The following is a 27,079-nucleotide window of genomic DNA, read 5'->3' as shown; positions in this document are numbered from 1 at the left end:
CTCTGTGGGGTCCCAGCAGCTCCCTGGAGGTGGGAGCAGGAAGCAGGTTTGGGGTGAGGAAGGATGCAGTCAAGTGTACATGAGGGCTCTGAGAGACCGTTCTGATCCCATCCAGTCTTTTTGGTCAAAACATCTATGAAAGGAAAGGGAGGATGGGATGAGGGAGAAAAGCTCTAAAAATAAACTTAGCAATAAACCCCAGTTGTGCATTAATTACTCTGGAAGCCATTATGGCTTGAAAACCCCATAACTTTAATGGAGGCTATTATAAGCATAGTAGCAAAATCGTGGAGCTAATTACCAGGCAGTTGTTAAGCAGCACAGAGAGAGCCCCCAGCCTTAGAGAAAGCCAGCTAGCCAGCAGGGGGCAGGTTTATGGGAAATGGGGCTGGGGGCAGGGGAGGCAGCTGGGGGCTGCACTTACCCCTATTGCAGATCTGTAGACGGGACTGCAAGGGTGGCCTCCTCACCACAGCCTGCTGCTTCTGCCTGTGCCTTGGTGGAAAGGCAGTAGCTAGACTGTGGTCACAGGTTCAGACCCCAGAATTGCTCTGGGCCCTTGCTGGCTAGGGCAGAAGAATCAACATGAAGATGGAGCAGGGGCTTGGCCACACCCCAGAGGCCAGCAGAGAGGAGGTGGCAAGAGCAGGGAGAATGGGATATTTGAGGAAGTGTTGGGCGGAGGCTGCGAGGGGTGGCTGACAGGAAACTGCAGGGACCTGGTGGGGCTATGATTCCCCACCTGATACTTGTCACTCATATCTGTGAGCAACCTCAATTGTCATTTGTCCCCCAGTAAGTGCAGATATGTAGAGGCCCTTCCACCCTCCTGGTGCCCTCAGAAGCCTTCACTGGACACAAAGGCTGTGATGTGGGTGGAGGATATAAGGTCGAGTGGGGGATGGTCATTTGGCGACAAAAGCAGAGCACTTGGAGGCAGTGGTAGGGAGATGGGGCAGCAATGGCCTGGACAGTGCTCTGGGTAGTGGACAGTGTCCCCCTTCACTGGGGGACTGGGTTCCATTGCTTGCCCTCCTTGGCCTCCACCTTCATCTTAAAATACGGAGGCTGGATTGGGACAGTTCTAATGAATTTTTAGTTTTGCCATTTTAGCAATGTGAGGTTGAAACAGGCCTCCATGAAGATGAAGAAGTGTTCTATATGAGAATAGTGGGGGTCATGTAGGCATTCAAGGCTGGAAGTCAACCTAGCAACTTTTCATGGAACGTAGTCATGATTTAAGGACCAATTAGCTATGATGATTGGCCATGTCTGGAAAGACATAGGAATTTGTCTATGGGTTTTAGGGTGTCATAGGTTGTGTGTGAGAACTAGGTTCCCTGGGTATGGGAACTCAGATGGAACTGCCCAAGACTGGGGACAGAGCCAGTCAGGCTGGACAGGAGATGCTGGGTCTGGGGTGGCAGAGCTAGATCCATGTTGGCTTCAAGGCTGGATGATTCTAAATGCAAGGAAAGTTTCCTTCTGAGCCTACAGGTGTTCAGATGAAAACCTCATCAATGCCCCTAGTTGCTGAAGAGGAGGCTTATTTAATCAGATTCAACAAATATTAACTTGGCATCTGTAGTAGGCAAGTACTGTGTTAGGTTCTATGGGCAATGCAGCAGCATGGGGGAGGGAGGCAAGGGTTTCCTTCCAGCATCTCGCAGCCCAGAAGGGAGGAGGAACTTTACACAGGTGTCTGTGAGGCTCCCACAACATCACTCAGGGTGATGTGTGATGAGTTCTAATGTTGCAGAGTGTGTGTGTGTGTGTGTGTGTGTGTGTGTGTGATGGAGACTAGTCACAAACAAACTCAGAAACCATCCAAGACTGACATCATTTGTCAGTTGGTCAAAGGAATCCATTAAAGTGAAGAGTCCTTCAAAATGCACACATAGAATACACATTTCAACTTAAGCAACTTTTAAATAGCTAAGAGCTCAATAAATGATGTTTTCCCACTACTACACAATAATGTGGTCATTTTTCACAAACCCAAACCACCCACCACTGGGTAGCTTGCAGCACTTCTGCTTTTTTGACACAGGGCCGAGGCTCTTTCTTGGGCCAAGGGACAGTTGAGGTGAGTCCCATGTTGCCTTTCTGACGTCATCCACACCATAGTGCCCTACCTGTGACCTCCAGTGTGTGTTTCTTTGAAGTAGTCTGAGACATGAAGGACACTTGGTGAACAATTCAAGTGCAGTATGCTTTAAAGTTTTTATGACTTTTCCAACCAATCCTCACCTAATTTTGAGAATTTTTCCCTAGATGCATCTTATGGAGTCCTTTGAGAGCATTCAACTTAAGTTTTCATAGAAACAGCATATTTATTTCTTTCCAGTTCATGTTTCATGGTTTGTATAATATCCCACGATGGTGACAACAAGCATGCCCATTGTAAACTGTTTGGGAACACTATGGACTCTCAGCAAGTATGCAGCTTGGCTAGTATAAGCACAGGGAGGGGGGACACCAGAGGGGAGGTCCAGCATTATGCTTGCACACGCATCTGTTAGTGTGCTTTACAAATGGATGTTAGCATCAGTAGTATGCTAAGCCAATTGAGGAAAGGCTTGGTTAGGAGAGCTTCTGCTGTATGTGTGAAGCCATCCTCTGTCATCTGGAAGCCTGAGTCCCCCTGGGGCTGATGAGGCAGATGCTGAAGCCTCCCCATGCAGAAGCATAACCAGCTCCACTGGTTGGGGGCCCAGAAGGAGGTTGGGGTAGTCAGAGGGGGATGGGGAAGCTAGGATGGCTAGGGAAGGCACCAGACCTTTGAGCATGGGAGCAGGGATGTGGTAATAGGAGGCAGAAAGTGGGGAAGTTTTACAAGAAGATAGTGGGAAGGATGCTGGTCAAGGCTCCAGCTTTACCCTCTAGCCCCAGACAGTGCCTCTCTCAGAGGGGCACAGACTTTGTCCCAGAGACCTGCAAGAGCCCCTAATGGGATCAAGGGATTAGTATTGATTCTGCTGCCGTTGCTCAGGAAAAGCCCAATGCCAGAGCTAATCATTGCCTGGGTCAGTCAATCCATACTTCATTAACCCAGCCTCAGTCTTCTGCCACCCCTGGCCACCCCCATGTTCCATCCCCAAACCTGGCCCTGGCTTCCAGCCACCAGCTCCTGCTGGGGAACAGGACACAGGCACTGGCCTCTCTCCACCCACCATCCCCCAGAACACTCATGGTGGAGGTATCCAAGTAGCGTCTTTGTCCAGGCCTCCTGATCCTTTTCCTCCTCCCTTTCCCCCATGACTTGGAGGGAGGGATGGGAGTTCCACCACTCATTCCACTCAGAAGAAGTGAAGGTACTGTGGGACACCTGGTTGGAACTGCAAGCCTTCCCAGTAACAGCCCTATGCTGGGCCAACAGGATTCATTTTCCTTTGATCTTCACAATAGCTCTATGAAGCAGGCAGGAAAACTCACTTTACATATGAGGAAACCAAGGCTGTGTGATTGGCCAAAGGTCGCCGCCAGAGTCAGCCTCTGGCAGAGTTCATGCTCAAGCCTTTGGACTCTCAATCAGTGTGCCCCGCATGCCCACGCTGCCTCCCTTCCTGCAGGCCTGGTGCTGCCTCCTGGCTTACCCATCTGGCACTTCTGCCCCAGGGACAGAGCTTCCTGAGCTTGTGGGGGCCCAGTCCTGGCCTGCCCTCCTCGTGGTCAGGTTGAGTGTCCCAGGAAGGTGCTCCCTCACCCTGCTTTCATGGTGTGGTGCTGAGGAGAGGAAGACCCAGGCTCTGGGGAGGTGTGTCCTGCCTCAGGGCCTGGCCACTGCTGGCTCTCACTCCTGGATACTTCCAATAGGAAGAGTGGCATAGATTCCAGATCTTGCACCATCTTGTTCCTTTCTAGCTAGGAAAACCAAGCCAAGGGCTTGGGCAGAGGAAGTATTAGTTCAGTTCAGGCTTGGCGTAAAGCACACTTTTATGCTTTGGTTTTCTTCCAGCCCAACAGTGTCAGAAAATGCAACTCATGGTTTGTTTGTTTTAGGTAGCTCCTTTGTTTCTTTTTTTGTTTTTTCTGAAACAGCCTTTCAACTCAATTTGGATTATGAATCCGTAAGAAATGAAAATTGGGGTTTGGTTTTGTGTGTGGTATTCTGCAAGGTAAAGTCCATTCTGGTTCACTGCAGGAAGTTAAACAGAACAAGAGATTGGCCCCAGCTGGTTTCATTGAAGTTCCCTGAATCATGTAGCTTGTGGGCTTCAGGCAGAGAGGCATCCACTCATCCCAGAGCCTCCAGGAAGGAGGCTCTTAGAGAAAAAAATCAAATGCTTCATTTTGTGGGGACATTAGTTGCTACTATCAGTTGGTGCTGGCCTAGGCTGGGGCCCAAACACACAGATGACCCCAGCTTGGTCCTTCAAGAGTGGGGACAGCAGGGAGGGTGCAGTGGCCAGGGAGACAGCTAGTTGGAGGACATATGCCTGACAGAGGGTTGTGGAGAGTTGGGTAGTGGCCGGCCAGGCCCATGGGCACCCCCCTGAAGAGCTAGCATGTGGCAAGTTGTGAGTGCTGACTGTAGGGGGCTGGTGGGCAAGGCATTCCGCAGGTGTGTGCTAATCACTGGCAGGGCAATGGAGAGTACAAGTCAGGCAAACTGCTGCACATGGCCACAGAGCCCTGCAGTAAGGGTCACACTTTGGAGTGTGGGACTTTGGGGAGCAGTCCGAAGAGCCCTGTGGCCCAGCTTCCAGCACAGCATTCTGCATTTGGCTGGGGCCTTGGGGCCCAGGGAGGGCTCTGGGTCTGCAAAGTGCCACCACCCTCACCTCCTTTACCTTCCCTTCCATGTCATCTTTCCATCCTCGCCCCAGGCCTGTTCTGGCAGGCATGCCAGCATTTTGAAGGGAAGGTCGACTGCTGCCTAGCAAGTCTTCATACACTTAGCTGCTTAAAATGACACACGTCTACTCTCTTCAGTTTCTGTGGCTCAGGAGCACAGACATGGCTCAGGGGCTCACAAGGTTGCAGTGTACTGTCTGGGCTGTACTCTCCTTGGGGGGCTCACTGGGGAGGAACCTGCTTCTAGGCTCAAGCTATTGGCAGAATCCTCTGCCTTTCGGGCATAGGACTCAGGGCCACTCTCCCTGCTGGCTGTTGTCTGGGACTGCCCTCAATGCCTAGAGGCTGCCCAAAGTTCCTTGCCATATAGGTTTCTCCAATATAAATACTTACTCCATCAGGCCAGCAAGGGAGGGGGGTGGGATCTAGAGCAAGTCTGCCAATGGGACAGAGTCCTACATAACAAAATATGGGAGTGACATCCCATCACTTCTGCCACATACTACTGGTTAGAGGGTGGTCACAGGTGCCATCCACACCAAAGGGGAAGAAGTTACACAAAGGACAAACAGTAGCAGTCAGGAGATGTAGTGGAGGGAGGACACCTTAGAGTCTGTCCACCAAAACAAGGAGGCCTGGTCTCCACTCTGGACCCTCAGCTCCTGTTTGGCCCCTGTAGCTCCCGAGGGTAACAGCAGGTTCTAACCATAGTCACAGCCTTCTGTTGCCTCCCTCCCATCTTTCTTTGCTCTTTTCTGCCCAGAAGAGTGGCACACAATTGGACAAATAGTTAAGAGCCTGTGCCCTGGAGCCAACAGCCCTGGGCACAATACTAGAGGCTTTCATCCTCTGCTGTGTGACTTGGGCAAGGTAATCTCTCTGGGCCTTGGTTTTCCATCTGTAAAATGGGAATAAAAATAGTGCATCCCTCACTAGGGTTGTTAGGGTAATTAGGCAAAATAAGTTTAAACTATCTGACCCATGATTGGTGCCAATAAAAGCAGCTATTTGCAACTGCCAAACTTACTTACAGCCCAGAAGGGGGCATGAGATGGATCTGCTTGGCCTTGCTTCTCTCCAACTCCCTCCAGCTGAACTGGCTGCTGGAAGGCAGGGTGGGAGCCACAGATCCTGAAAGCCCCATATCACCCCTGAAGGAGGAGGCAGTGAGGAAGGGTGGCTGGGATAGTCAGAACGGACACCTCCCTTCCTCAAGTGCTAACATTGGCCTTACACAGTGTGAGGACATTGATAACTACCTTTGATTTCTCTTAGCCTCAGTTTCCCCATCTCCAGTGTGGAGTTGTTATGCCTCTTTTATTGTCCGGCATATTCCACTGTGACCTTAAATACAACATGACTAAGATTCAAGTATCATCTTTCTTCCTAGAGCAGCTCCCCATCCCTTCCTTCTTTCTGTCATCCATCTTCAGCCAATATAAAAATCCCAGAAATGCCCTGGATCCCTCCCCCTCTTCACGTAAGGTGGGCCTCAGCTCCTTTGGCCTGGCCTGCCCCTAGGCCTTGAGCTGCATCCCTCCAATACAGGTCTGGGTCATATCTTTGCTCCCACAGCCACCCATTGTGATCTTTCTTCAGATTCCAGCCCACTGCCTGACCCTCACCCCCATAATGACTTGCTCACACTCAAAACCTTTTGTATCTCCTGCTGACTGTAACTTACTTAGCTTGGCATTCAAGGCTCTTTGCCATGTGGCCCAGCCCACTGCTCAAGCTGCACCCTCTTCTGTTTCCTATCCACTTTCTGTCCACAGCAGTCTCTGACCTCTACCATCCAGAGCCTTCTCCTCTCCCTGCACTACTTGGGGAAGTTCTGGTAGCTAGAAGACCTACTTGGTTCATTCAGATGGTAATTGCCCATTCCCATCTAGGGCCAGTGTCTGAGCCAGCCCCAAGAGAAGAGGTCTCAATTTAGAGTCAAGATGCCCAAAGAGCAAGCAAGGCCTGGCTCTCACAAGCTAGCATCTCCCTTATTTTTCCTTCCACCTGCAGCCTTGCTTCTTCACCTTGGCCTCTGACCCCTGCTGTCCCTCTTTGCCAGACCTCTGCCATCACCCAGCATGGTACGTGTGTACCTGACCCTGCTGGCTGTCACAGCTCCTTATCCTGTGATAGTCTGAGTATCAATTTGGTGTTTGTGGCCTCTCACCTCTTACCACCCTCTGTAAACTGACTGGGGAAGATGTCAGCCTGGTAAAGGTGACTGAGATACCCTGCTCCCCATCCTCCTGAATTTGTAATTTCACTCAGGAGAATGGCCGGACTGAGTCTTCCATTCTGACAAGTCACCAAGGCTGTGTCAGCTAACTATACAGCACCCCTTCAGAGTGATTTAACAGGGCAGCAAGTTATTTCACACACACACACCTGAATGCAGATCTGTGCTCATGGCCAGCACACCATCTGAATGAATGCACATGTGTTCATGGGCACATGTACACACACCCTTGGCTGGGTTTGGTTATTGCTTCTGAGTCCTTCTGGAGAATCCCATGATTGGGTCTCTGTTCAAAGGAAGGATTACCTTGTGTGCCCTTGGCATCCAATGGCCCCAGATCCTAGAACATAGAGGTGGACAGGCCAATTTACCTTCTCTGTGGTGCTGTGGGTAGGGGGCAGCCTCCCCTAAAAACTACTGATAAAATGACTCATCCCGATAGGGATCTGTAACTTCCCAAATGATTTCATACTGGTGATCTCATTTAATCAATAAACCCTTGTAATTCCAAAGTTTTATTGATGTTTTACAGATGAAGAAAACTGAGGCACAGGGCATTGAGTGTCCAGGCATCCTGGGTCCAGTGAGACAGCGGCTCAGCCTCATGTCTGTCTGAGACCTGCTCCCTAGGTGGAAATGACCCTCACAGGGGCCAGGCAGCGCAGCTGTGACACCTCTCCTGGTCCAAGCTCACTGCTGGCTGCCTTCCAGGGACATGCTCCCACCTCTTCACTGGGCTCAGTGGAAACTAGGGCTCCTCCTCCTGGCCTGCATGCCTATACTGGGCATCTGTGCTTAAGTCACCTCCCTTGACCCTGTCCATCAGAGTAGGTGTGACCATGTATTTTATTACCAAAAAACAGGGCCCTCCAGACCATGCTGAAGTGATAAAACAACAGGAGTCAATGCATCAGGAATAGACATGCTCAGGGACTGTTCTGGGCACAGTGGGCAGTGGTCCCCTTAACTGGAGCCTGCTGACACTCAGTATGTGGTGCCCAGCTATGCATATGAGTGCCAAGTTTGGACCCAGTGCTTCTCCCGATTCTGCCAACTCCCAGAATTGGATCTTTGCTCCTGCATGAAGCACAAATCAACATACTTGGTTTGTGCTGTGAGCAAATCCAGAACAGCTCCTCTGTCCTCTGCATCATGAGCTGTGGGAGCACTGGAGTTCTCACTCACGGTTGCTAGGACACCTCCCCATATCCTCTGCCTGCCCTGGCCTCACCTCACCCTCTTGGAGACAGGGATGCAGAACTGGCAATGCATATCACCCTGGTACAGGTCGAGGTTGCACCAGGATACTGTCCGGCCTTGGATTCCACGTATGGTTACAGAAAAATGCTGGTGAGCCTTTCCTGCCCAGCTTGCCGCAATACTTAGTGAGCTCTGTGAGAGGTGCAGAGAAGCTCAGGACGTGTGGTGGGGCCTTGCCTCCAAGTGGCACACACTCATAGGGTCAGGCCACCACAGGTACCTGCCTGAGTGGGGATGAGGGGAATAGGAGTGGAGGGCTCAGCAGATTCCAATACAAGATGAACAGTAGGGGCTAGGGGGACAAGACAAGCAAATCATCAGTTGCTAGTGGAACAGCGGTCAAGAACCACACAGGTATGACCCTCCTTTTCTGCCAGCCTAGCAGCAGCAGTGGGGATGGTCTGCTCCCTGCTGAGGCTGAGGTTAGAGAACAGTCTGGAACCCAGAAAGACCATGGTACCCTAGCATCCTGGGCTTTGGGAGCTGGGAGGGCACAGCTCTCATCTCATTGGCCCTCAATTACAGAGGTGGCCCAGGGAGGATGAAACAAGCCCAATGCTGGCCTCAGTGGATGCCAAGCACTTGTTGCAATGAGGGTCCACATTATGGAACCTGGCACAGGACATGGTGACTGAATGACTTGGCATCCATTAGATCCCTGCAGACCAGCAGGCAGGGCATGTGACCAGGGCCTGGGGACTGGAACCAAGCAGGCCAGGTAACCTGAGGGTTGATGGTGAGGGTGGACTGGGATAGCCATGCAGAGCCTCTCAGACTGTGGGTGATGCTGGCATTCAGACACCTTCCAGGGAGGGTGTAAGCAGCCAATGCTAGTCTGTCCCCATAGCACCATCTTTCCCACCCTCATGTCGTTCAGGCTGCTGTCTGTCTCAGTTTCTCTTGGAGCTGATGTCTACGTAGTTCTGGGTGAGGGTGCTGACTAGGTGAGACCATCCTGAGCTCTATGCCCTCAGGCTGCCCTTCCTTCTTTGAAGCCTTCCCCAGCCATGCTCTTCTCCAGGCCTGAGCACTCAGTGTCCATGCAGTGAAGGTTCAGCCTTGTAACCTTCTGTGCACTTGTTGTTTTTCATGTTTGTCTCCAGCTTCTAGGCCATGGGTTCCCCTGGGGCACCAGGTCTTACTTAAGTACCTCTGGATCCCACCACAGAATCCAGGCCCTGACACAAAGCAGAAGCTGCACCAATACCCCTGTGACTCAGTTTTCTTATCTGTAACTCTTACTGGGCTATTTTTGGGATCAGATGAAGGAATCCATGGAAAAATCTAGCATGGGGCCTACATACAATTAACACTAAAAATGTCAGATAATGTAAAGTAAAATAGTAATTATAACCACCACCACCACCTTGTTTTAAGATTCAGCTGAATTCAAGAGCCTGAAAAAGAAGGGGAAGAGAGAGGTGAGCACTGACCAGCCTCTGGGGCAGCTTTTCTAGCAGATTCCTCCCTCCATGGACAAGGCTGTGCTGAGACTGGACTCCACAATAAGCAGGCACACTGGCATGCAGCAGTGTGATAAACAAAGGTACAAGTGTGCAGTGGCCTGGAGAAGGCAGACTTGCCACACACACAGGGAGGCCATATCCTGGAAACCTGGTGCCCTGGCCCTGGCCCCTCTAGCCCTGTGCTGACCTCCAGGTCACCTCCAGCCCACTACAGAGTTTATAAGCTCTTTCACATACAGTTGCCCATGGCTGCCTTTCTGCACAGCTCCCTTGGGAAGGCACTTCTTTCCTTGCTCCTCTTTCACAGATTTGGAAGCTAAGCTCAGAACTGAGAGGCTGTGCTATGGGTAGATGGCCAGGGCCTGTCCTGGTGTTGGGACACCTCCTGGTGCTGCCTCCCAACATCAGTTACATGTTTCTGCCCAATCCCCTGAGACACACACTTAGGCAAGGACTGGGGATGTTGGAAGGCCAGGTGCCCCCTCTTCTCTTTTCCTGCTTCCAGAGCTCTCAGAGCATGGAGACTCTCACAGCATTGGGGCTGACAGTTGGCCATCAGCAGGGGTCTAGGGCCATGCACCTATGGGCCCCCTCATTCCCTGGCTTTTCTCCCCTGGAAGCAGGCCGGGTGCCTGGAAAGCTTCATCTTCCACCTCGGAGGCTGCCCAACTTTCTCTCTTACTTGTACCTTATCCTTTAGATCCCTCCTGGTATCAGCTAACCCTGTTGACTGGATGAGGAATAGTTAAGGAAAGGTGTTGAAGGTGGTTGGGTACGGGGAGCCCAGCCTCAGAAGGCCTGGGAGTCCAGAGTGGACAGTGTGTGCTCCCCCCGTGAGCACGCAGGCGTGAATGTGATGAATGGAGGATCCCTAAATCTCAGTCCCCCAGATGGTAGATTATGCTGACAGTATCTATATGTTTTACCGACTGTGTATTATATAGCTAGCAGCAGGGTGGCTATGGATCATAAAGATGGAGCCTTAACAGCGCAAAGCCATGTGCTAAGGTAGGCTTGCCACATACACAGGAGCTCTCTGAGGTCACCAAGGGCTCCTGCCCCCAGGGAAGAGCTCTGGGAGTACAGGGAAGATTTCTCTCTCAGGGTCCTGAGAAGGTGGCATGTAGGGAGGGGTTTGGGACAGGATTTTGGCATCCCTTCACTGGCAGGTACCTCTGCCTAGAATGTTTTTCTCCTCATTATTCCTCAGTGCACTGAGCTCCTGTTTAACCTTCAAGGACTGGGCCAGGTGCACTTCTCCTGGGGAATGCCACACAGGGGTAGGCATCAAGGATGCTCAGTTGTCACTGGGCAGTGAAGGGAGCAACCAGAGATCCCAAAAAGATACCATTCTCTTCAAATAAAATGAGGCTTCTTTTCTGTGCTCCTATGCTACCTGGCATGTAGGTTAACTCAGAGCATAGAGGTCTCTGCTGGACCCTTATACTGAGACACCCCCTAAATGAGAAGGTCAAGTGGGGAGAACCACCATTACTGAGAACTTTTTGCTCCATGGCCTGGCATCAAAGAACCTGTCAACTGGATGACTGAATAAAATGCAGTTGACATATACAATGGAATATTATTCATCCTAAGAAAGGAAGGAAATCCTGACCCATGCTGCAATATGGATGAACCTTGAGGACATCATGCTAAGTGAAAGATGCCAGGCACAGAAGGACAAATACTGGATGACACCACTTACATTAGGTATCTAGAGTAGTCGGACTCAGAAACAGAAGGCAGAGCAGTGGTTACCTGGGCCAAGGGAAGGAGAAGTGGAAAGATATTGTTTAATGAATATAGTTTCCAATTTTCAAGATGAAAAAGTTCTGGAGATAGATGGTTGCATGACAATGTGAATGTACTTAATACCACTGAACTCTGAGAAATGGTTAAGATGGTAGATCGTGTGTGTGTGTGTGTGTGTGTGTGTGTGTGTGTGTGTGTAGTACACACACAAAAAAGAACTGGTTATCCAGAGGTCTGGTTAGATCTGTCAACAATGACACGTCCCTTAGGGCCTGCACACTAGGCAGGGTGAGGGAATGACGGGGCTGGGGGCTTTCATGGCATCAGGGCTGGAGTGGGCACCTGTGTGTAGTACCAAGTGGGGCTTCTGGGTACACCTTCCTGCTGGCTGTCACTGGGGAGCACTGCTGTGTGTACACATACACAGGGCACCCCCCAGAGTTCCCGATGTGCTGCTAGGAGTGAGAAAGATGTGGTGGAAGAGTGTGTGCACACATACACGGACACACACGAATGCACACACATGCTCATACATGCATGCACACACACACACACACACACACATCCTCATACATGCACACTCATGGCAGCTTGCTGTGTCACCCAGTCATGGGGCTTGGGAAGGGACAGAGATGGAGCAGTTGGGGTATTTGTTTCCAGAGAGAGATTTATGAGTGGGAGAAGAAGTTAGTATCAACAAGTGATGAGTTAGGCTAGTAATACTTCAGCTTAAGTTCAGAAACTCTGGTGGAAAAAGAAAATAACATGTCCAGAGGCTGTACGTCAACCTAAACAGGCTGGTGGCATGGACAACCTGCTGCCCAGAAATGAGGCTCCTGGATCCTGGTGTGAGTTCTGGCCAGTCACTCTTTTGGAACAAGGGGTTGTCCTTGGTCTGTGCTCCATGCACTAAGAGGGTAGAGAAGAGAGTACAGGGTACTGAGTGGGGGAAAGAAACATATGCCCAGGATGGCCAAAGGGAAGAGGCACCTCCTTGAAGTCCATCATGAAGCCTATTTGGCCTGGATGCATTATTCCATTAACTTTGCCTCCCAGGGGACAGGTCACTAACATCTCTGGGAGTCTGCACGTACCTATTTCCAAGGGCATCAGGATGCTGGTGATGGGGGAGGTGGGCTGAGGAGCATGCCCAGATCTCCTCAGGCTTCAGAAGACATCCCTGAGGAAATCCTCAATCAACCACTGGGGACACTGAGTGCTTTAGGTCTGGGCTGAGACAACCTCAGTCTCAAGATATCAAGGGCCCCTGGTGGCTCACTCAGCCTGATGATTTCCAGGCTGACCTTATTCCTTTGGTTAGAGTGTGCATGGACACAATACCAGGATAATGGTTCAGTGATTTAATTAAAGTTTTGTATGTATTTTTAATGTGTTGCCTGTGGTCTGAAAGATCTGACCTTCCCTGGGGTCTGTCAGAGATAGTTTGGTTAGTCTTCCCGGGCCATGTGTCAGAGGAGGAGAGAGAAGACTCATCCCAGCCTGTGTGAAAGGGGCCTTGGTGTCTCAAGTGCTGGCCTTTTAGCCCCAGCCTGAGTGAGGCTGTTCCTGCTGCCCTGATGTGCATCTCTGTCTTGATAAGAGGGCAGGCGGCTGACAGAGAGGGAGAAGCAGGGAGCTGGGAGACTTAGGTCATGGTCTAGGATAAGGCACTACCATGCTGTGTGACCTGAGATAAGCCAGGAACCTCTCTGGGCATTAGTTTCCTTATCTATAAAAAGAAGGAAGCAACCAAGAATCACAGAATCCAAATTCTGGGCTTTGCCCTGCAGGCTAGATAGTTTTCAGTGTTTATCTGATACTTTGTGGCTATGGATGGCAAATTCTTGATTCTCAGACCCATTTCCTCTACCAAGGTAAATGGTATAATTCAGGTAGGGCAATGTTCATATGGCTCCCACTCCTCATATTTTAGATGAGGAAGATGAGGTTCCATGAGATTCTATTACATAGTGAGCTGCTGACATAGCTGTGTCCCTGGGTTAGCCAGCTGATCACCTCATCCTGTCAGGCCAAGGGCCCTTCTCCCTCCTTGCTGCTTCCCTCTGTTGAGCTCAGGACAGTGGCCTCCTAGCTTTCTTTCCCTCAGGATGAGGGTGGGGTTGAGCCCAGGCAAAAGCCCCTTAAGTCTCCTGCTCCATCCTCACTCAGCATGATGCTGGAGGCAGCTGGGGCCTCATTTGCTCATTTTGAACCTCTGGGGGCTTAGGAAATGCTTTTTGGTGAGAGTGGTTCCAATAAAAAGAGAATTTCAGGTGCATCCACTTCCAAAAATGTTAGCTCCTGTTTATCTGGAAGTGTCACGGACAAAGGAAGACATATTCCTCATCTCATTGTATCTCATCAGGGGCGTGGTGCAGGGGCTATTATTGGGCTACATTCCCATCACAGGTGAGGAGACTGAGGCTTAGGAAGCAAGGTCACATGCTGACGACTGACAGACCCAGCACCTGGCATCATGCCAGGCATAAAGTAAGCTGTTCAGTGTTTATTAAGTGAATTGTTAAATAAATGAATAATAGAAATTGCTAGGCAAAGCACTTACTATTGCATGTTCTGGGTGATCACCATGATTAACTGTAATGACTTGCTCTGTCCTCATAAATCTCCTAGTATTATTCCCATTTTTGAGATGATAAATCTGAGGCACAGAGAGGTTAAGTAACATCCCAAGGAAACACAGTTATTAAGTAGCAGAGCAATATTTGAATTTAGCCAGTCAGGCTCCAGAGTCCATGCTCTTAGCCATCACACTAAACCATCTATGTCAAGTCTAGAATGGCACTTTCAGTAGAACTTTCTGTGATGCTGGGAATGTTCTGTATCTGTGCTGTCCAGTATGGTAGCCACTAGCCACATGTGGCTACTGAACTCTTGAAATGTGGCTGCTATGAATGAGGAACTGCCCACTATGGGAGGGAAAGCAGCCCATCCTACATCTAGTGTTGGGCTATGCAGGTTTCTGAATAACGGTCAAATGAATAGTACAGAGTCTTGAGCCTAAAGAGACGTGTGGCCTCAGAGGCCAGATTGGCCACCTGCCTCATAAGGAAGGAAGCAAGACAGAAGTGAAGGAGAGAGGAGAAGGCATGAGCCCAGCCAGAGAGGACTGGCAGAACCAGGTACCCAACCTCAGGTCTGGTACTATAGTTCCACTCCTAATACACAATATTGCTTTCTTGTCTCTGCTCCCTCCATGCTTCTTCCCTTCATAAAGAGATAATAAGAGCTCACACTTCCCACATACAAGAAGAAAGAAGCCCTGCCCATGGCTCTAATACTTAGCTGTGAGACCCGCAGCCCTGTGGGCAAGGCTTATCCCTAAATCCAGTCAACTCTTGGTGATCCAGACTGAGACTCTCCACTTTTGGGCTTATCGGTGGCAAAGCCCTAATCCCTGCCAGGCACTTTGCTGGGAGGCTGCCTGCCCTGCTGTCAGCTGGTACGCACAGGGAGCACAGACTCATTTTAATATTGGCTGGGGCTGAACCTCATTAGAAAAGTAAATTTGCTGTAGCTGCAAAAAAAAAAAAAAAAAAAAAGCAACCCACATAACCCTTCCAAAAGCTAAATAAAAACCCCTGATTTTGGATTATTTGATGCCTTATGTTCTCAGCACTGGCCCAGAGCCTGGAACACAGTAGGTGCTCAGTCAATGTGTGTGGAAGTGAATAGAATTTTGAGTGATCTCTGTCCACCTTGTCATCTTTCATCATGGATAATAGGAGGTCACAGAGCCAGAGTTCTTCTAAGTTACACAAATTGTTTTAGGGGAGCATTGGCTGATAAATTGGAACAATTACACTGACTACTAATGAGACATTGAAACATTGTTGATGCTGTTTCAAGGAGACACCTAGAGTGTCCTTGCAACACAGGCATGCCCCAGGTGGGCCAGGGGAAGGCCCAGAGTCTGGAGGTGTGGCAAAGCAGATGGGGTGGAACAGCATGGGGGGTGGAGAGACTACAACCATCCCAATGTGACTGGTTTCAGAACTGGCCAGAGAATTGCTACTCCGAATCCTAGAGCCATTCAGATCCTGGAAGAATAGTGGGGGGAGGTTATATAAAATAAGTACATAAATTAATATCCATCTAGCACTTCACTTAAAGACAGCCTGGTGAGATGAGGCTTCCTCAATTTACAGATTTTTAGGAAACCAGGGCTTAGAGGGCTCAGTTTTTCCCAAAGTCCACTCAACTAGTCATAGAGGGAACAGAGCTGGGCCCCCCAGGCCTGGCTGAGAGCCTGTGCTCTGCATTGTACTAATTCCTTTCCCCATAATGCTCTTCAGCAGGGTCTCCAAAGTTCTTGTCTGGCAGCCTGGGGGGTCATGAAAGAGGTTTTTCTTTTTCCTTCTCCCCAGAGCCAGTCTCCCCAGAGTCGACACCCTTCCCTACCCCACTTCATCCCAGGACCAGGAGGGGCGGAGGGGCAGGGTCCAGAAGATGGGAGAAACCCTCAGCACTGGGGGATGGGCCTGAGCAAGAAGGTCTTCCAGAAGACTCTTGATCCAATAGCCAGTCCCCTTTCTGCCTTTGGGTCTCCCTCTGAACCACCCCTGCATTCATCAGAGCCATGGAAAGAGCATTCCTCAGGAGACTGTCCTCCTGATTCCCTAAGGAGTCCCCTGCCCAGGCAAATGAGTGCTGATACATTGGAGCTTGGAAGAGCACTGGACAAACCCCAACTGCACTGCCAGGCAAGCCAGACCTCTGCCTCTGGGCCCCCTGCCCTGTTGTTCTGTGAGCGTGCTTCTGTGTCTTTGTCTGTTGTCTCAGGCTAACTCCTCTGCCTGCCTCAGACTCTCAGATTCCTTCTCTTCCTGAGCCCTGCCTTTGCTTCTCCTTCAGTGTCAGCAGATGGGAGCTCTCAGGCATTTCTATTCCTCTTTTCTAGCCAGACTTAACCAGCATGTTCCCCTACCCTTAAGCCTGACTCCCAGGCAGCTCACCCTACTGCATTTCTCACACTTGCAAAGCTCCTGCCTTGTCTCCTCACCCTATGCTTCACAACAAGAAGTAAAGCCGACTTGCTTCCCTCACCGCTCAAAAACTACTATGGGAAAATCCAGGTCTATCCAGAGGCCTGAGGCAGGGGACTGGGCTAGCCCCACTGGCATCTTCCTCTACAACCCCTGGTCTCTACTGCAGGCTCCAATCCTGTCACTGGAGCTGTCCCACCTCAGTGATTTACCTGCCCCATCCTTCAGGTGGACCAGTTAGTGTCTGCTCATCCAGAAACCTATATGCACATATTCAATCCAGCACATGTAAGCTTCCAACATGCCTAAAAATAGAGTAATTTCCAAGTATGTAGGAACAGGTAGAGAAATGGGCACAGCAAACCACTTGGCTCCTGTGCTGAATGGGGCACACATTCATTAACCCTCCTTCCTCCATTAATGCTGGCAAGCCATCTTGCTCGCACCAAAAGGGGAAGCGGTAAATGGCGCGCAACTCTAGAACCTTTGGGGGTGCTGGGGATGGACTTGGCAGAGTAGACAGTCTCTTTGAGGGTCTCATGGGAAGGGTCTTCATTCCATATGAAAGAAGGGGGGTCTTGTCATTTGGTCCAGTAAGGGCAATAATGGTCACCAGTTAAGCAGGTTCTGGGAGCAAATGTCTCAATCTCTGTGGTGGCTATTGGCAGAGGTAGGGAGACATGAGGCACAGAAAGACAAATCTTAGAAAACCCTACAGCATCAGTCTTGTGAAGCCACCTGCCCCCATAACCCCAGTAACTTAAGAAGCTATGTGCCTCCTGTTTCTACACAAACATAATAACTTCACAGTGCTATGCACAGGACACTCACACCTGATCCTTTTACAGAGCATGCCACAGAACCCAACCAGGTCCCAACGGGTCCTCCATCCAGACTGGTAACCATGCAGGCAGAGCTGCCCCACCAGCATAGGGCTAGCAACTGTCAGCAGAGGTCCCCTTTGGAGTCCTGTGAATTGGAAATCCCTGGAATCCCTTAGCTCCAGCTTCTACTAGAATTCATCTAAATAGTACATGGCTGGGGAGTCTGGGTGGCTCAGCTGGTTGAGCTTCCGACTTCAACTCAGATCATGATCTTGAGGTTGATGAGTTAGAGCCCAGCATCAGGCTCTGTGCTGACAGCTCAGAGCCTGGAGCCTGCTTGGGATTCTGTGTTTCCCTCTCTCTCTGCTCCTCCCCCACTGATGCTCTGTCTCTCTGTTTCAAAAATAAATATAAACATTAAAAAAAACTTTTTAAAAATAGTGCATGGGTGACACTAGGCCTGGCTGGGTGGAGGCAGGGGAAGGGGAGGTAGTCAGGACTGTTTGTTGATTGATGTATTATATGTGTGGGGGGGGAGGGGGTGTCTCTTGACCTTAGTTGCTTGGTACCAGGCTGTCACCTCCTTTCCCTGGCACTGTTAGATCCTGTGGCTTCCTCTATTCTTTCCTGCCTCACCTCTCAGCCTCCTTTTCAGAAGTTGTATCCCTCCCTTTGGAGGGATCAGGACCTCAGGCCTAAGCCCAGATGCAGGAGGCTAGGTGGTGAAGCTGGTCATGCCTCCTTCCTCCTGGCTACGCTGAGGGTCCCAAGGACCCTTTGTCATCCTTGCCACCTCACAACCTTTCAGTCTCCCCAGCAGAGTTGCAGAGCCTGGGTCCCCTGAAGAGAGTTAACTTGCCAGCGCCTGCAGCCTCAGAGCGACTGGGGATGGCTTTGGGGAGCAGGGGTGCGGCAGGTGTGTGGGCCCCTGACTCCTCCGGGCCACCAGGAACCACCTGCTGAGGTGGAAAGGGACCCAAGAGCTAAAAGCCTGCGCCAGTTGTGAGAAGCTGACGAGAACCAACTCTCCCCTTAAGGCCGACCGGAGGAGTGCAGGCATCGCCCGGGTTTTGTTTCGCAGCCCCCTCGGTAGCAGTGCCTCCCAGCCCCGGCCCGTTCCCGGCCGCTTTCCAGCTGCCCCCGCTGCGCGCGCTCGCGCACGCACACACACGCGCGCGCGCACACACACACACACACACACACACACACACACACACACACCCCACACAGACACACTCGCACCCAAGGAGGACATGGCATGGGTACTGATGGGGACGCATTAAAGGGCTCTGTGCGCGGCGGTGGCTCTCGCGGGCGCGGGGGCACTGACCTGCGGCGGCGAGTCCGGATCGTCCCCGGCGCGGTCCATGGCGGGCGGCGGCCCCTACGCGCCGACTCCGGCGCCCCTTGGCTGCTGCCCTGGGCCGCGCGCACCTCCCTCCCCGGGGGCTCTCGGGCTCCGGGCCCCCGGGGGCCACTTCATAGCCGCGGGGTCCGCGCACCCACCCGCCGCCCCGGCCCGGCTCCTTCTGGGCTCAACGAGGCGGCGGCCGGAGCCTGGGAGCGCGCGGGAGGGCGCAGGCAGGGAGACAGGGGCGGGGGAGCCGGGGAGGGGGAGGCACGGGGTACCGGAGAGGGGGTGAGGCGAGGGAGCCAGGCCCTGGGGACAGCGAGGGGGAGGCGCGGAGCGGCCGGAGCCGAGCCGACAGGGCCAGCGCGGAGTCCCCTCGGCGGCAGCGGATGCGCCGGTGCAGCCGCGGCTCTGACAGCGCCTGCCGCCCCGCCCCCACCCCTTCGTTCCCCACCCCCACTCCCCCCGCCCCCGCCCCCACCCCCGAGAGCGCGCAAGCTGCTGGCGGGACCCGCGCCGCTAATGGGCGGTACCAACCTCGCCAGCTGAGGCGGGGGGCGCGAGGAGGAGGAGGCGACCCCCCCTCCCGGGATTGGTATCACCCCTCGCCCCCCTACACACTCGCCCTTCCCAGCCCCAACAGCACCAGCTTGAGGAGCTGGAGCAGGGGCTGCGGGCGGGGGCCGAGACAAGCCCGACCTCGGCTCTCTAGAGTTAAAGCTCGCCAGACCCGCTGCCTGCACCCCCATCCCACCCCGCCTCCATCCTGGCTGTTCCTGGCGCCCAGCTTGGCAGCCTTTCTCAAAGGGTGATTGTTTCCGGGCTGGGCAGTTGGGGGGCGGTTCTCTGGGACTGGGAGGCAGAGCTGGGGAGCGGGGAGGGTGCGGCTCCCTCCTCGGTTTCAGGCACCCCGGAGTGGGAGATAGCTGGTGGGGGCAGGGGTACCTGCTGGGATACGGAGCTACCTATGTAGGGTGAAGACGGGGGTCCCTGGGCGCCGGCCAACAGAGCGGCCCCACCTGTGGGTACTGCTGCCTTGTCGAAGGGCATGTCCAGCTGCCGAGTGTCATCTTCAACTCCCTCTCCCACAGTGCCCTGGACATTCCAAAGAGAAAGCAGGGGGGCAATGCGTGGGGTAGAGATGGACTGGGAAGGAACAAGGAGGAGCAGAGATGGAGAGAAGGGGGCCAGCAGGCTATCTAGTAATTTCCCAGGGTTCCTTGGGCAAAGAAGCCCCAGTATATTTCCTGCCTGTGTGTGCCAGGAGGGCCAGGGGAGTGTATGACCAGGGAGTCCTTGTGTATGCATATGTGTGTACATGTATATATGGGGTGTAGATATAGCCATGGCATGTAGCTATCTATGGAGATACTTCCAAATGCTCTTGTGTCAGGTTGCCAGAGACTTAGAAGCTATCCTTATACCTGTTTTAAGGGTTTGCACCCACAGACTGGTCTTCCTCCCGGACACCTGTAGTCAAGGCCACCGTGTGTCCTCTTCACAGCCCCGGGAGAGGCCAGCTCCTATCGCTGGGGTTCTGGCCATAGCAGGGCCAGAGAATGTCAGTGTTTTTTAGAAGCTCAAATTCTTGCTCAAGGTCTGATGTCTTCTTACCTCCACCAACTCTAGACCCACTGTCAGGCATTGCTGAATTAAAGTTGTACCACCAGTCAATGTGTTTCTATGTACCATGGACTGATGGTGAGAAGCAAGGGACCTCTTTCCCCACCACCTTCCCTCTCCTGGTCAGTACCCAGCCAGGCTCTGCCCTGCTCCTTCCCTGAATATGTGTGGTAGGTGGAGGATGGGGTAGGGGCAGGGTCAGGGGCTTCAGAATCAGCTACTTTGATCAAGATCTTGAGATGTGGAAGGGGCCTCATCGTCCATACCATCTCACAGATATTTGAAAATATAATTAATTACTGCTTCTGGTGACAGCTGTCCCTCCCTCTCATTCCCTCTTCCTTTCCTGTATTTAACAGCCCTCTTCACCAGCAAGGAAGTTCTTCCAAATCTAACCTGAGTACCTTCTGCTGCAGCACAGGATCATTTCCTCATTCTCTTAATGAAGCATGAATTACAGCAATCCCTATACTCTGCTTTTTCCTTCCCTATTGAATAACCCTTGTTCCTTTTACTCTGCTAAGAGAATCTTTCCGGAGACTATGTTTTCCTTGTCTCTACATTCTGCTCCCTACTCCACACCAACTGGAGCAGGGGAAGGGCAGATGCTGGAACAAGAGAGGGCAGATCAGGAGAGCACAGTGGAGGGGCCAGGCCATGGGTTTGCATGGAATACAAACTGCCTCTCTCCCCAACTAAACCAGCTGGTCCTGTTCACACACTCACCAAATGGTAGAATAGAAATGGCTTACAAGAGTTGTTAGTTCTAACCCCTGATTTTATGAACAAGGGAACTGGAGCCACAAAGGATGTCATCATCAGCAATGTGTGAACTATGTGCGTGAGGGTGTGCCAGAGATTACACTCATTTTCCATCCATTCTCCCAGGACAGGACATAACCTTCATATGGTAAGCTCAGGCAATGGAGAGCTTCAGGCTGATTCTGAAGATACTACCTGAGTGACTAGGTAGTTAGTCTTTTCACAGACAGTGTTTTCAGTAAGAAAACCAGGGGTCTGACTAAACAGTCACCAGTCCTCTCTGGTCCTGACAGGCTGTGGCCAGTTGGATACCTTCTGCAGGTGTTCTCTGGTGCTGTGCCTTGCACTAATGGGAGGCTAGCCAGATGGAACAGGAAGGGTGACAAGCTTTACCCTCAACATTCTTATGAGAACAATAGTGATAATAAAACTCCTTTCTAGGGACCTTTCTTGCAGTTTAGCCCCAGGCTCTGTTTATAGAATTTTTTAATATTAATTTTTAGAGCCAACTTAAAACAATAATGTGGGATTAAAATTAGCATGATAAGCCTCAGTGAAGAGAGAACAGCCTGCCATTAGTTTCGGTGGGAAGTTTTGGCAACACCCCAAGTGCGTGAACACATATAAATACACAAACAGCTATATAGACACAAAATGTGCACACAGAGGCAGATACACATACAAACACACACAACTCTTGTATTCCTCCAGTGCGCTCATGCATGCATGCATACACCTATGCATACCTGAACCCGCCCACACATGTAGATGTATATGTGCACACACATATACACACCAGTCCCCATAAGGTGGTTGGGCCATAATGATTGCCTTCTACTCCTTTTTCCGTTTTCCTGCTTGCCTCTTCAGGTCTCTGGAAACCCTTCTCTTCCACATCTGGATTTAGTGCTTCCCCTATAATTTAGCCCTTGCTCCAAACACCTGGAGCAGTTCCTGAATCTCCTTGAATGATTGATCTTCCCATTCCCCCTCTTCCCTGCCAAGAGTGAGCCCCTCTTCTCAGAGGCCCCCAAAGCCTGCCACCAAAATGTTTAGTATGCAAAGCCTGGGTCTGTCCTCTGGGACAAGCTATTATGTGTTTATTGTGTAGTTAAATAGGAAGGGAGTCCTGTCCCTGCTCGGGTCCTGGCACAGCTCCTACAATCTGACTCCCAGAAGGGTTCCATAAAACCATCATCTGCAGTGCAAAACCCCAAAAACCATCTGGGAGGTCTGTAGGTTTTCTCCAAATCACCTGTCCCCTAATTTAATATGAATAACAGTTTACTCTTATCAGTTAATTGTTCCCCTTGTAAGTTCCCTCTGACTCTGCTGGCCTCTCTTTCAGCAGGAGCTTTGGCCTTCTCCTGATTTGTAATGAAACTTCCTTTTCTGACCACCCTTCCTCCTCAGCTAACCAAAAAGTCTAGAGAGATAACAGAAAACAGCTGAGCTGCTCTCTGCCTATCTGGGATCCAGTGCTAGTCTTTGCTCTCTGTTGGGGCCCCCATTTCTAGGGAGCCATCCCCCACCCTGGAATCTACAGCAGTGATTTTGCTGATGTGAATGTACTGGTCCACGAAGACTCCCCCGGGCCCCCACATGCTGCATGTGCTCACCCATTATTGTAGCCCCTACCTCACCAGAGTGGTGGGAGTTGAGAGGAAGGACAGCTGCACTCAGGCTGGGCAGGGCAGTCAGGGTGAGTTCCCCAGGGCCCTGGCACACCTCACAGCATCTGGCAGGCATGCATGACCTGCTCCTCAGTGGCTCTCGCTGGATGTGTATGTATGTGTTGTTTTGGGTGGTTGAGCTCATGGCCCAGAGAGAGAATGGAGAGGAAACCTTTTAGCTGTTCTCTTTCATCAGCAGTTCTCTGGTCAGAGCTTTGGATTTTGAACATTATTGCTTCCCCATAACAAATTAGAAATGGTCCTTGGGTTCTCAGGACTCTCAGACCTCCCACTGTCTCCCTCTTTCTCTCTTTAGCAGGTCCAGGATCCTTCCTGAACTACAGCAAGGAGGCTGAACTTGCCCTTCTCAAATCCCTGCATCCATGGGGAGGGTGCAGTTGCATGGCTTTAGACCCCCCAAATTATCTCAGTTTCTAAAATTCCAGTATAGTTAACATACAGTGTTATATTAGTTTCAGGTGTACAATACAGTGATTCAACAATTCTATACATTACTCAGTGTTTATCGTGATAAATGTACTCTTAATCCCCTTCACCTATTTCAGCCACCTGCCCACTCACCTCCCCTCTGGTAAGCATCAGTTTGTTCTCTGTACTTAAGAGTCTGTTACTTGGTTTGTCTCTTTTTTTCTTTGTTTGTTTTCTTAATTTTCACACATGAATTAAATCATGGAATTCATCTCTCTCTGATTGACTTATTTCACTTACCATTAGAGACTGTAGATCCATCCATGTTGCTGCAAATGGCAAGATTTCATTCTTTTTATTGGCAAGTAATATTCCGCTATATGTATACCACATCTTCTTTATCCATTCCTCAATAGATGAACACTTGGGCTGCTCAGTGTGCCAAACTATGGAGTTTGACTATTGTAAATAATGTTGCAATAAACACAGAGGTGCATATGTCTTTTTGAATTGGTGTTTTCGTGTTCTTTGGGTAAATACCAAGTAGTACAGTTACTGGATTGTAGGGTACTTCAAATTTTAACTTTTTGAGGAACCTCCATACTGTTTTCCAGAGTGGCTGCACCAGCTTGCATTCCCACAACAGTGCACAAGGGTTCCTTTTTCTCTACATCCTCGCCAACATAAAATGATCTCATTTTTGTTTTGCTTTCTTTTTCTTGTGGCTGAGGGAGGCGTGAGAGGCTATGGGAGGAGAGCCCTGTGAGTTGGAGGTGCATCCCTCTGAGGCAAACTTGGGACCAGTCTCTGTCCTCTTGGGGCGGTGAAAACAACCCGAGGTTGCCCCTTGACCTCTTCAACTACTCCCTAACTATTCCCCAGAACCCATTCCTCCCAAGTCCCTCTGGAACTCCTTATGGCCCAGGTCTGGGTCAGTCACAGTGTGAGACCTAGGGACTCCCTCAGTTCCTTCAAGAGCCTTCTCTGGCCCTGCTGCTCTCCCCCTGCAACCTCTCCTGACTGAGGCACCTCAGGAAGTAAACTGCCTTCCTCTCAGTGCCATCACATCTTCTCTGGGCTTTTCTGAAGGCTCTTATTGATGCATGCATGCTTTCATTTGTTTAGCTGATATTCTGTGCCTATTATAAGATACTCTTATGCCAGACTCTGTGCTAAGCATCAGGATAGAGCAGTAATAACAGATGTAGCAGTAAATAACAACAATGAGCAAAGTTAATTTTCATGAGTCCCTTTATATGTACCAGGTAATGTTCTAAGTCTTCACATGCATTAACAAATTTCATGATGTTTGTTTATGAGGCACTGTTTATGACAAGGTTCTATTATAAATTCCATTTTATAGGTCAGGAATCCAGGGCATAGTATTTAGGTAATATAATCAAGGTCACATGTTTAGTAAGTGAGAAAGTTGGCATTTCATGCAGGCAGTCTAATTCTAGAACTCATGCTGTTCATCATCCCAGTATACCTCAGGAGCTTATATGCTAGGGGTATAATAGACAAGCAAACACGCTGAATAAATACAAATATTGAATGAGATATAAGAAGGAAATCACAGGATCAAGAACTAGTGAAAATCCTGAGAGGGGCTTTTTACATGAGAAGATCAGGGAAAGTCTCCATCAAGAGTTCACAGTTGAGCTGCATCCTGCAGAATGGTAGGGCCAGTTGCGTGAAGAGCTGGGGAAAAGAGTCCCAGCCCTAGAGAACAGCAATAGACAAAGTTGGGAGGCAAGAAAAGGCTCAGTGTGTTTGAGAAACAAAAACAAGGCAAGTGAGGCTGGAGTGTGGAGAGCAAGGACAAAGTGCTGTGAAGTGAGAAGAACATTCTCTTTCAGAGTTTGAGAATTCATGTGCATGACCGACCTCCTGCACAAGTGTCTTCTAGAGAAGAGCTGTTCAATAAATATGATGGATGTAGTTGCTTAATTTCCTGCCTAGACTCCAGGGTGATGGGCAGACATCTTAGACCTCCAGTGTGAGCAGAGCTTCTGCAGAAGTGACTCCTTTCTCCTGAGCCTCTCTCACCTTCCTTTTTGAATTTGGAAGACATAAAGAAGGACTAAGAGTCTTTCCTTATGGGTGCTTTGATTTCTCTCATTCATTCATTCATTAATTCATTTATTTATTCCACCCAATTTCTGGGAGCCTGCTCTGTGCCAGGACTTATACTAGGTGCTGAAAATAGAGAAATGAAAGATATGGCTCCTGCTTTCAGTCTGGCAGTCCTCTCAAGCCTGAGGTTTCTGTGTTTCCATTTGCCATCTGCTTTTCCCCATGTGCCCTACCACTGGATTCTTCTGAAGGCAAGAAGAGGGATGAGTCATCTGGGAGGCAGGTAGAGACTGGGGTGAGGCTTCTGTAGAGGGCAAAATGTAGGAGGGGAAGAGAGAGGAAGCATTGGGCAATGACCTCCAACTTTTTCCTTATTGCCCAAGATGCTGGGTGTCATGACTTCTTTTGGATAGGAAAGGAAGAAAAGGAGTCTATAACAGTTGCAGGCAAATTTTAGACTTAAATTAGTGATTTTTAAAAATTTTATTTATTTAAAAATTTTTAATGTTTATTCATTTTTTGAGAGAGAGAGAGAGAGAGAAAGAGAGAGAGAGACAGAATCTGAATCAGGCTCCAAACTATCAGCACAGAGTCAGATGCAGGGCTTGAACTCATGAACTGCAAGATCATGACCTGAGCCCAAGTTGGATGCTTAACTGACTGAGCCACCTAGATGCCCCTTAAAGTATTAATTTTTGATCAAGCATATTCTGGAAGAAAATTTGATATTAAAAAATTTGAGAATTTTTTTTTTTTTGTGCTCAGTGTATCGGAAGCAGACCTCTCTCCTCCCTCTCAAGATTCCTTAGACCTGTGAATTTCCATTCTTCCTTCCTTCCTTCCTTCCTTCCTTCCTTCCATTTTTCTCTTCTTTTTTTTTTCTCCTGGAGACATGAGAATGGCAGAAGTGAGGAGGGGATACTCAGAATCAGCGAGCATTGATGCTCTTTGCCAAACCTGCATGTGGCCTGATCTATGTGTTATGGAAGACAGAAAAAGAGAGAACTCACACTAAATGCTCTCTGACAGCCTCATTGATAATGGGAAGCTTAGGGGACTGAGGAACATGTTCTTTCTGGCTTTGTGAAACAAGCAAGAGTCTGTCAGGATTTCTGGGCAGCGAGGACATATGAATGGAAAGGGTGCTGAATATCGAGAATCAAACTTTTCCTCAGACTGGGAAGAAATGATGGAGGCAAGGCCAGTTGAAAGCCTGGAAACTATTCAGCAGTCGACTGTTCAGTGAGATCCCAAAGATTGAAGTCTTGAACTTCCAGCTCAGACAATTAGCCCTCAGGCCACTGTGGCTGCTCACCAGGTAGCCCACACACAAATGACTGCAGCCAGGCCTATAACTGGGAAAACTCCCCTTCACCTGATTGCTACTTCCTCACTGCATGCATTCAGGGTCTGTGTAGGGGAGCTGGTGATCTGTCCTCAGATAGACTACTGATGGATAAAGGGGCTAAGGAGTTAGGGAGAGCTCTAATAGCCCTCTGGGTTAGAGCACACATCTGATAGTTCTAATTCTCCAGCTCCATTTTCTGCAAATAGATGGTCATCTTGGGCTTTCTGGTCTCTAATCCCTCATTCAGCAAAGCAAACACCCTAAATCCTCAATAATGTAGGTTTTACTGTCTCATATATATATATCTGTTTCAGCACCGAGGCCAGCACCACTCATGAGCAGCATATGTTCTTGCATCTGGACATAAGCAATATTAGGACTCTGGAAGCCCAACTTGGGCTTGGCAGGAGGGCATCACATTGTGGAAGCCAGGCTGACATCCACATAGAACCCTGTTTCTAGGCCCTGTAGCTGTG

At 50.2% G+C, this 27,079-nt stretch overlaps 1 protein-coding gene across 1 annotated transcript in view; it reads right to left on the bottom strand.

Annotated features, from left to right (window-relative positions):
• Nucleotides 1-18,816, bottom strand: part of B3GAT1 (beta-1,3-glucuronyltransferase 1) — a 30,374-nt gene extending 11,558 nt beyond the window's left edge. The window contains exon 1 of the mRNA XM_060605290.2: nt 18,672-18,816. The gene's annotated coding sequence lies outside the window, so the exon portion shown is untranslated. The remainder of the gene's footprint in view (nt 1-18,671) is intronic.
• Nucleotides 18,817-27,079: the final 8,263 nt, after the last annotated feature.

Source organism: Panthera onca, chromosome D1 (genome assembly GCF_046562875.1).
Source record: "Panthera onca isolate mPanOnc1 chromosome D1, mPanOnc1 haplotype 2, whole genome shotgun sequence".
Lineage (NCBI taxonomy): Eukaryota > Metazoa > Chordata > Mammalia > Carnivora > Felidae > Panthera > Panthera onca.
Note: the sequence above shows the minus strand (reverse complement) of the source record. Positions and strands in the feature narration are given on the sequence as shown.